Source organism: Juglans microcarpa x Juglans regia, chromosome 3S (genome assembly GCF_004785595.1).
Source record: "Juglans microcarpa x Juglans regia isolate MS1-56 chromosome 3S, Jm3101_v1.0, whole genome shotgun sequence".
Classification (NCBI taxonomy): Eukaryota; Viridiplantae; Streptophyta; class Magnoliopsida; order Fagales; family Juglandaceae; genus Juglans; species Juglans microcarpa x Juglans regia.
Window position 1 is genome coordinate 4,106,314 of NC_054599.1, and position 10,312 is coordinate 4,116,625.

A 10,312-nucleotide genomic window follows, 5' to 3' on the forward strand; every position below is an offset into this window, starting at 1 on the left:
TTATATTTGTCCTATTTGCATATTAATTTGCTACTTGCGGTGTGTATTTTATCATATTAATTGGGAGTTCACATTGTGTGCAAGGAGATGTGAGGTGTGAATTCTTCATATGAGCAGATATACTTCATCTGTTAGAGGAGAATTTTTGTGTAAGAGAGAATAAGGCTTTAAAAACGTGGGATGATGTACTACGGCGCGAGTATAGGATTCAGAAAAGGGAAGACAAATTTGAGAGAGAGAGCGAAGAATTTGAAAAAGAAAAAGCAAAAATTGTTATGTTTGTACTGGGTTCTCATATTTGTAATAGTGTTTGCTTGGTTCGGATAAATTCCATATAAAAAGCACGTTGTATAAATTAGATGAGTTTTGAATGAAAACAACTTGTTAACACTATATTTGTGTACCAATAGCACTTTTAAGTATGAATGAGAGGATGAAATTACCACCTTGAAATGGAAGAGCACAAACACACTTTTCTGCATAAAAAACAAGCAAAACATATCTTGTGAAAATGAAAATTCCTCAAGTGTTATAGTTTTATTAGACTGCAAAAAACTCTACACGGCACCATTACAATGTGTCAGATTGGTAAAAACAGAACATATCTTTCCCTTGCACTCGTGTCAGTGATTACAATGTGCCAGATTGGTAAAAACAGAACATCTCTACACGGCACCATTACAATGTGTTAGTGATTCAATAGATTGATATCTACATATTTGTGGAGCCTTCAAACTTCATGTAGTCAATAGTAGCAAGCAAACTTCATGTCTTGTTATTGCACTTGGAAAGGGTCCCCTTTTTCTTTGAACCTTTTTTCTTCAAAACAAAGGATAGTCCTTCAGATGCAATTTTTTGGAGGACCGCTTTGTCTCCAACTGATTTAACAATCTGGCAAGTTGACTCCTAAGGAAAATGAAATTTTAGCACGACAGAATAAGCGTTCATTTCAGCTCTAAAAGTGATCTGATAGGAGAATAAAGAAGAATGCAACCCAACAAAAAGAAGGAATGAGTTTATAACTTACAGGACCCAGGCCATAAACGCCTTGAGAGTAGAGACTACTAAGCAATAGGGCAAGGGTTATCTGAAGATTACAAGTATGGAATCACCACACTTGTTACAACTTACTAGAGAGGGAATCAGTCCCATTTTATATATACAAACAGAATCTTAGATAAATCAGATATACTAGCAAGCTTTACACGTGTGCACATACATGCATGCATGCACAATTACATATGCCTCCATGAAGAACACTTCCTAAACAGAAAATTTAAGTCTTTCATGTCTTGTAATGCATTAAAACACGAATTATTAGCAGGACATAAAAAGAGCTTCCAACCATATCTTAAAGACAAGCCATTACTGCTTTTCTGCAGCATAATGCCACCCTCTTAGCCTTCACTCAAGGTTGCCCCTTAAGATGGCATCAATTAAAAAATAAACTTAAAGATACCACTACACATTATAGCCACATCTTACTAAATTGCAGATTAGAAAGAATTATCATAAAGAGGCTTTATTAGCAATACTCACATCTACAGAGAAACTCGACATGTACCAATGAGTTCCTTCTGTATCCAAGCTGCCTCTCTACATCTGCCATTTCATAGCAAAAGACATAGCCGCCATCTCCTAATTTATTAGCAAAATGAATTCAAAATTAGTATACAAAAATAACTTACTCCAAAGAGATCAAGAGGAATGCATGTGTGTATCTACTCACCAAGGCAGATATCTCTATACACTATCCTTGCACCAAATAGGAAGATATACGAATCCGGAGTGAAACATCCATCCTAATGGTCATTATGATAATGTTAATGATAACAATGCTCATGAGGTTTTATGACAGAGAATATGGAGGACGATATGAATCTCCAATGTACATCAGATACTTCAAATGAAACTGAGTGCAAAATTTCTACTCACGCATAATGATTCTGAGTTTAATAATACACATTGTGCTTCAGCTTCCTCAATCCTAAATTTATAAAAACATAATATATATATATATTTATTTATATATATAATATTTAGTCCAGATATTTGACTATAATCATGAACAACAAGATTCCTACAATCAAAAGAATTATCCAACTCACACTTTGGCATCTATTGAACTTTTCCTGTACTCCAAGAACTCATAACTTTTCCTGCCTGTGAAGCCTTTTATATCTACCACCTTAAAATAAATGGAGATTATTTGTAAGATAACTCCAAGCAAAAAAAAAAAAAAATAGTAAGTAACTAATAACACATTAACAATGCTTACATGATGCCTAGAGAGAAACACAAAGATCATATATAACTAAAGTTGTTCTACGAGTTTATGAAGAAGATTACCGACAACTTCATCAACTTCCTGGTGCAGAGAACCAGATCAAAACAATACTTCCTGGTGTAATCATATGCTGAAGATGCAACCCAAGAGTTTCACCAAAACAGTGCAAACCAAACCCACTCCAAGAGCTTCAAAAAATGTTTCTTCTCATCACCATGGAGTTACAAGTGTGCATCAAGATGGTCACACATCTAAAAGATATAATTAAAACAAGGATTGAAGCATGCTTTTTCTTTAACTAAATTGTTTACATCATAATATCATACATGGTATTATTTACTTATTGAAAAGACACAATTAACCTCATTTTCTGGTGGAGTTGATCGTGTAAGAAAGTTGTTTTGTGTTCCTACACCAACCCCATCATCAAATTGGTGCTGTTGAGATCCCAGGGTGTTACCCAATTGTATTTCATCTACTAAGATTTTCCCGCAAGTCTAAGTTCCAAAACAAAAAAAGACATATTATAATCAGAATACTAATTATTAACCCCCCCCCCCCCCCGCATATTTACACAATTATTACCGGTTTCTTTCTCTTTGTTGTTATCTTTTCCACGGGTGGAACCTTCCTCTTACTTGGGGTCTCCCTTTCCCTCGGACCACATTGAGATTTAATATCTTCTTACCCTTATTCAAGACCACATTTGGTTTGGCATTCGTTTGTTCAAATGTCGACTCTAGTGTTAAACTTTCACATTTTGCCTCAAACTCATCAACAACATGCATGAATGCACTAACTTTTTCATTATCTGAGGATATTTTGATTGCTAATTTTGAATATCTTTTAACCACAAGCTTATAATTTTGGGCATCTGATCTGTCCCGATGGTCATCTTAACTACTTCTGAGTAATGTGTATCTCTTTTTTAAGTCATTTTTCCAGCGATCTAAGACATATACATCTGACAGCATATAATCTTCTTCAACTGACAAACTCTAAGTGCATGCTTACATAGAATTCCCCCTCATCTCAAACAATGCATAAGTGCATTTTACCTCCACCTCCTTCTCGTTATAGTAAAATGAGAAATTGACTGTTTTGATGTGGTCATCAGTAGATATTTCATCCAACACATGGTATTTTAAAATGCACCATTGTGTGCTTACCAACCAACAATTACAACACATTAGGCCCAACAACTCCCTTTGGACCTCTTTGAACTTTGCATTTGTATACAAGTATTGAAACTGTTTCTCAATGTTGAAATGGGACACATAGGGAATAGTTTGGTTGTTAGAATTGAAATCAGTCGTTGTTTCTACCTCAACCTTCTTTCTAAGAGCATTATCAAATTGGTCGACAAATTCTTTCAATGTCATACCGGAATGGACATATCCGTCGAAAAATGCATTTATGCTTTCTGACCTTTGTGTCATGCTCATACCAGCCCAAAATACACTTTTCAAGTAAGCTGAAACCTAAAAAGACATTTCCTCATATAAGGATTGAAGCCAATTATTGCCGACTAGATCATATTTCGCAAGTAGTTGACCTTAACTCTCCTCAAATTCTGTGGTGGTCTGTGAGTCATATAATGCGGGCTAAATGTCAGTCTTCAACCCTGAAGAGAATTTGGTGTGAGATCCTAACTTCTCTGGAAGTTTGCGCATTATATGCCATAAATAATATCTATGACGAGTTTCAGGGAATACAATGGCAATAGCACTCTTCATTGCCTGATCTTGGTCTGTTATCATGGCTTTGGATGTTCGACCATTCATGCAATCTAACCACATTCGGAACAACCACACAAAACTATGTGTGTCCTCTCTTGAAAGCAATCATGCCCCTAATAAAATGGACTGCCCATGATGGTTAACACCAACGAATGGAGCAAAAGGAATCCCGTACCTATTTGTTAGGTATGTTGTATCGAAGGTTACAACGTCTCCGAAATACTCATAGGCTGCTTGACTCCGAGCATCAGCCCAAAACACATTCTGTAACCTTCTCTCATCATCCACTTCCATGTTAGAAACGAAGCCATCACTCTGATCTCTCATTCTTTGGAAATACTGATTAAGTGATTCGCCACCTCCTTTACCCAACCTTAAATGTCTAACCTTGTCAATGAAATTTCGACAATCTTTATCTTGAAATTGAAGACTCTAAAAACCCCCCGCATCTACGACAAGAGAATAAAAATTCTTGTTCATCCGTATACCGACTCGATCATTCAGGTCGATGATCTTTTGACTGTATTCATCTAAACACTTATGAGATCGCAACAGTCTTGTCTTCTTGGGGCTCACAGTTATGTGGTTGTGCACATTTTTAACAGTGGTGAAAACCCACTTGTCATTCTTACTCAACGTCGCATTTACTCTTGCCTTGCAATCCGTTCTAATTGTTGGTCGTGACTTCGAGATATCAGAATTCTTAAGTTGATACTTTTCACCACGGGCACAACCAACAATCACATACACATGCCTCCCATCATCATCTTTCCTAGTCCTCTGTGTTCGTACACTAAACCTTATTTCTTGGCATATTGTTTATAGTAGGCTGTAAGCTTTTTCATGCTGTCAGATTCCGTACCAGATATTGGTGCTTCAACTCATATCTCATCATTCTGAACAATAATGGTACCCTCTAAATCTTCATTTATGTCGAAGACCATTTCTAAAAATGGAAACATATGGTTGGATTAGCATCAAAACAAGATTACAGTCATTATAATCAAGGCAAACAAAACTGTCATGCCATTGGCGTCATGAAAACTTGCATCAGTCATCTGTGATGTATTTTCTCAATTTTGTTCAAATTCTGCAGCAGTTAGAATAGTTGACGCTGGAGGCGCTTCTTGCCTCAGGTCCTTCGGATTACTCGGCGGAGGGTAGGGCATATAAGGTGGCATCTGCTCAAACAGACACGTTGTTAGGTAAGATGGAATGACTCTAAAGAAATTAAAATGTTAATTTCTGGAATTTAAAAATTCAAATAAATATACCTGAAATGAATCATCAAATGGTCTAAAGTCTACCGGATTACTCGGCGGAGGGTATGGCATATTTACATCAAAAGTATGCTGCAATTATGCAATTAGTTGGATTCATGAGCACGTCAAACAAACTTTATTAAAAAGTAAAAAGCAATCAACTTGTCTACTCATATGGTAGACGTTTGGATTTCTACCTCTATTTGGAAGCATCATTAATGACTACGAAGTTGACGTCGAAGGTCTATGTGGCATTCCATCTTCCTCTTCCCCCATCACACTAAGGCTAAGAATGTCTTCCAAGACTTTATAGGCAAAGACCAAATTCATTTTGCCTTTTTCCTTAACACAACTACACTTCTTCGTTTTTAATATACACATTTGCGTGTGCACGCTTAAAAGGACAAAGAGTTACCATAAAAAATATCTATTAATTCTATAGCCTTACTGTCACTTGGTTTAGAGGATTCCCTAAATCACAAGCAAAGAGTCCAATGGTGATCTACAAATAATCAATGTCCAATGATGATCAATGTGATCATGTGATGTGTTCCTGAAATTTAAAATGGTTTTTTTTTTTTAAATTTGAAATTAATGGATCCAACGTACAATGCTGGTATTCTAAACTCATATTAAGGCCCCAAAAAACACATAAGAAATCAGCCCCTCCAAGCAATCTTTAAACCCTAATTCAATCCCAATATCTCTTTCTTTCCAATGACAACAAGAAAATTAGAATGCAGGGTTAAAAAAAATGGTAAGCAGCATGTAGACTAATGTTGTTTGAGATGAGTGGTGGCCTTTCAACAACAAATGTCACGAGGCCTGGAAGAGTTTCCAATGAAGCCTACCAAATGTCAAAGAATGGTTTTTTTACAATTCAGTAGATGTACTCTTTTTCATTTTTTGCTGTGGAAGAAACTTCATATTTGGAAGTCATGCAAGATTTATGGGCTGTTGATTTATGGAGCAAAGCCACTGAAAAGTTCGCATTGAACTGAACTTCTTAAGCAAATAAAGCAATCAGAGCCTTAGGCTAAAAAACCCAGGTTCTATTAACAATACCCATATCAGAAAAAAGTAAAAATCACATCTCGATGTACACATGAAGAACATAATAGTATGGAAGGGAAAATGATACAATATTTACCTACAATGCTAAGCAAACCATTTGGCGAAACAGAGCTGTTGGAATTTTTCGTTGGTTTGGTCCATTCAATCAAAGGTTTGAGGGGAGTGGCGGCGTTGGGGAGACGTAGGAGCGTCGCGAGTTGGCGCTTAACAGAGAGACATCGTCGCGAGGTGGCGCTGGGAAGAGGAAGCTGACGCGAGTTCGTGGTGAGGAATAAGGGTGGGTTTCGCAAGATTCAAATCTAGTTTTGGGTTTGCTTCGTTCAACGAGCTCGCGGGAAGTGGCTGCGTTGGGCAGACGGAGGAGCACCGCTCGGTGGCACTAACGAGAGAGACAGCGTCACCGAGAGGCACCGGGTAGAGGAAGCTGACGCGAGTTGCTATCAAGGGAGGAGGTGTTCCGCGAGATGAATTCGAATGGGGATGAAATTAGGAAACCGACTTTCATATTAAATCGAAACGCACGTTTTGGTTTTTTTTTTTTTTAAAGAAGAAGAAAAAGCAGCCACATAGTGTGTGCAATGAGAGCACTACTATAGTGGCTTCTATGCAGCAAACCTCTATACAATTACTGTGACAAGGAAGTAAATTTTAATGTAAATGATAGAATTATAGTGAGTTAACTCTAATACTAAATTCTTAGGTGAAATAGCTTAACAGGGGAGGAAGATGTAAGGCCACTCAACTTTTGTAAAAAATTAAAAAAAAAAAAAAGAAAAAAAATTGAAGAAGCAATCACATAGTGTGTGCAACGAGTACACTACTATAGTGGCTTCTATGTAGCAAACCTCTATACAATTACTATGACAAGGAAGTAAATTTTAATGTAAATAGTAGAATTATTGTGAGTTAACTCTAATACTAAATTCTTAAGTGAAATAGCTTAACAGGGGAGGAAGATGTAAGGCCACTCAACTTTTGTATATCAATATCATTGCTACAGGTAGGATATTTGTTCCCCGCAACCCATGTTACTCTTTTTTTTTAATCAATGAGTGTTTATTTAAAAAAAAAAAAAAAACTCTATCTATATATTTTGTCATTATATTTTATTTTTTTTATTGTTTGTTATAGGGATATTATGGACCCAGCTCCATTCTACACATAATTTATGGTTCCTCCAAATAAATACCTAAATTCATATCCCTAACCATGTGGAAGACAAGTAGATTGATTTACTTAATTTTTCTTCATTTGCAGTATAAATCTTCTCACGCGTCTATATAATTGTAGCATCCGTTAATATCAGTTCTTTGACCAACATTACCATACCTTTCGTCGAGTAATCTTGAATCACTAAGAGATTTTAAAGAGACCACACAACGCGTAAGTGCTTCATCCACTCTGCATAATGGTGCAGAAAGTGAGAAGAGCGTTGAGGGTACATCACACGCAAATGATCGTAGCGATCATATTAATAATGGTATTACTTTTTAAAATCCATTTTTTCACAACCAATGCTTATAACATACATGTTAATCTGAAGCATTTTGTATACTTGAATAGTGTATAAAGAAACAGCATATGACGCACAAGTTGATATCGAAGGGAATAATGACGATGAGGGGTTTGACATGGTTGATGAGGAACAAGTTGGTGAACCAAAATTTGGTGACTTTTACCATTGAGAAAGAGTTTTGCACATATTACAAACAATATGCCAAGCAAACGGATTTTGGTGCAATGACATAAAAGACAAAATGAAAGGCAGATAGGAGTGTTAAATACGTCATAATTGGGTGTGCACATAGCAATTATAAACCTAGCCATAGTAATATCTCGAGGTCACGTCCAATAATTAAAACAAATTTTAAGGCCAAGGTAAATCTTCAACTGGTGAATGGGCTATGGGTTTTAACCACCATTGAACTAGCTCACAATCACACCGTAAGCTCACGAGAGTCATGATTTTTTAAATCAAACAAGTATTTAAATGAATATAGTCAAATGATGATTGATTTGAATGACAAAACAAGTATTCAAATGAACAAGAATTTCAATACTCTTGTTGTTGACACAAGGGTATGAAAATCTTAAATTTGTGGAGAATGATTATTGAAATTTTATTGATAAAGTCAGACACTTAAAGCTTGGTAAAGGAGTTGCCCAAGCACTCAATGATTATTTTAATAGAATGAGGGAGATGAATAATAGATTTTTAGCTGATAAGTATATGGATGAAGAGTTTAAGGTTTGAAATGTGCTTTGGGCTGATACATGCAGTTGAGCATCCTATGAATACTTTGGAAATGTTATTGCATTTGATACGACATAGAAGGGATATTCCCCACCCAGTCCACTAGATTGGGCCTAAGCCAGGCACTAAGGCCCCCCACAGACTAGAGCCTACCCTTCAAGGGCCAAGGAATCATCAAAGGGGCCCAACCCACGAGCTGTGTTAACAGAAAGGAAATGCACCACGTGGGAAACAAGTCAAAGGGATAGACGGGACACGCCGACCTTAATACTCGCCTGCAATAACCAGCATTAAAGGATCCAAGCCTCAAGTGAACGAAAAGCATGGGCAACCCTCCATTCTCTAACGCATTGATCGCCAACCATCGAAAAACCACCCGGGAAGCTACGCCGCATAAATGGCGCTACCTCAGAGGCCATGCCGCACTAAAGGCAGTGATTGTGGTAACTATGGGCTCGCCCGCCACAAGGCCCTGACACAAGGTACTAGGATGTCGCCCCGAAACCTTGTATAAAAGCCACACTCTAAGTACGAATGAATCTCTCTAAACTTTGTTTCTCCAACAATTCTCTCGCACGAAGTACTAATTTTGGCATTGGAGGCTCCTCGGACCACCACTGAGCCCATCTTTGTCTTTGTAATCGTAGGTAGAAACATCTCCACCCTGGTTGCAAGAACTTAGCCCAGGTGTACGAAACATAGCCTTAACAATGGCTACTACACGCTGGCAACCCGCGAACAAGAAGCGATGTCGAAAAACATGGAAGGAAGTTTTGTGGAGATGAAGGAATGTATGGGAATGATGGCAGAGGAAGTTGAGAATCTTCGCAGTGAAAATGAAGTTCTAAAACAAGTCAATATCGAACTGCAAGATGAAGGAGAGCCAAATAGGAACGAACAGGGAGAATCTCAGAGTGTTGGTGGGGTAGACGCCGATGAATAATAAAAGGAGAAAGATGCACCACGAGCTAGAAGCCTTATAGACAAGTATGAGGAGATGGCAAGAAGGATGAGCGCCTCCTCATCAGTAGATCAGCTACTTACCAACATGAATTTGTTGTACTGTACCGAGGTGATGGTTGCGTTGTTATCACCGAAGTTCAGGGTCTCTCAATAGAAGTTCAAGATCTCGCCCACCTGTGATCTGCGCCCATGCCAACAATGCCTCTAAAACGGCCTCTACCATGGTTGAGTTCATAGTGGTAAAGGGCCCCTCATCGTTTCCACTACGTTGAAGAGTACCTATGCATTATTTCCAGTTCACTGATAAGGAAGATAGACTTAGGGGGTCTACGATGTGATACTAAATTATGTCCTACTACAAGTGTCGCGACAGCCTCTTCATATTTCGTATCCTGCTACTTTGGTTAGATGTGGGGTCTACTCCACAAGGGGTGATCATACTTGTTAAGTTTTTTTCTATGTTGAGAATCATCTGTAAATCCCCACTTTGATTGACCCAAGCCTAAGGGGAACACCAAACTATGTACTGACGTTAAGCCACAGTCAGGATCGGCAACAGAATGAGACCTAATATGCGGCAGGCTATGAAGCAGCTCCTTATAGAACACCGAGATACGCCGCCATCGCCCAAGAGGTCAACTGCCTCTTAGCCGTCAGACACTTTTGGGAGTCATGCTACCCGGATTGGTTATCCAACATTGTGCTGGTGAAGAAGGACAACGATAAATGGAGA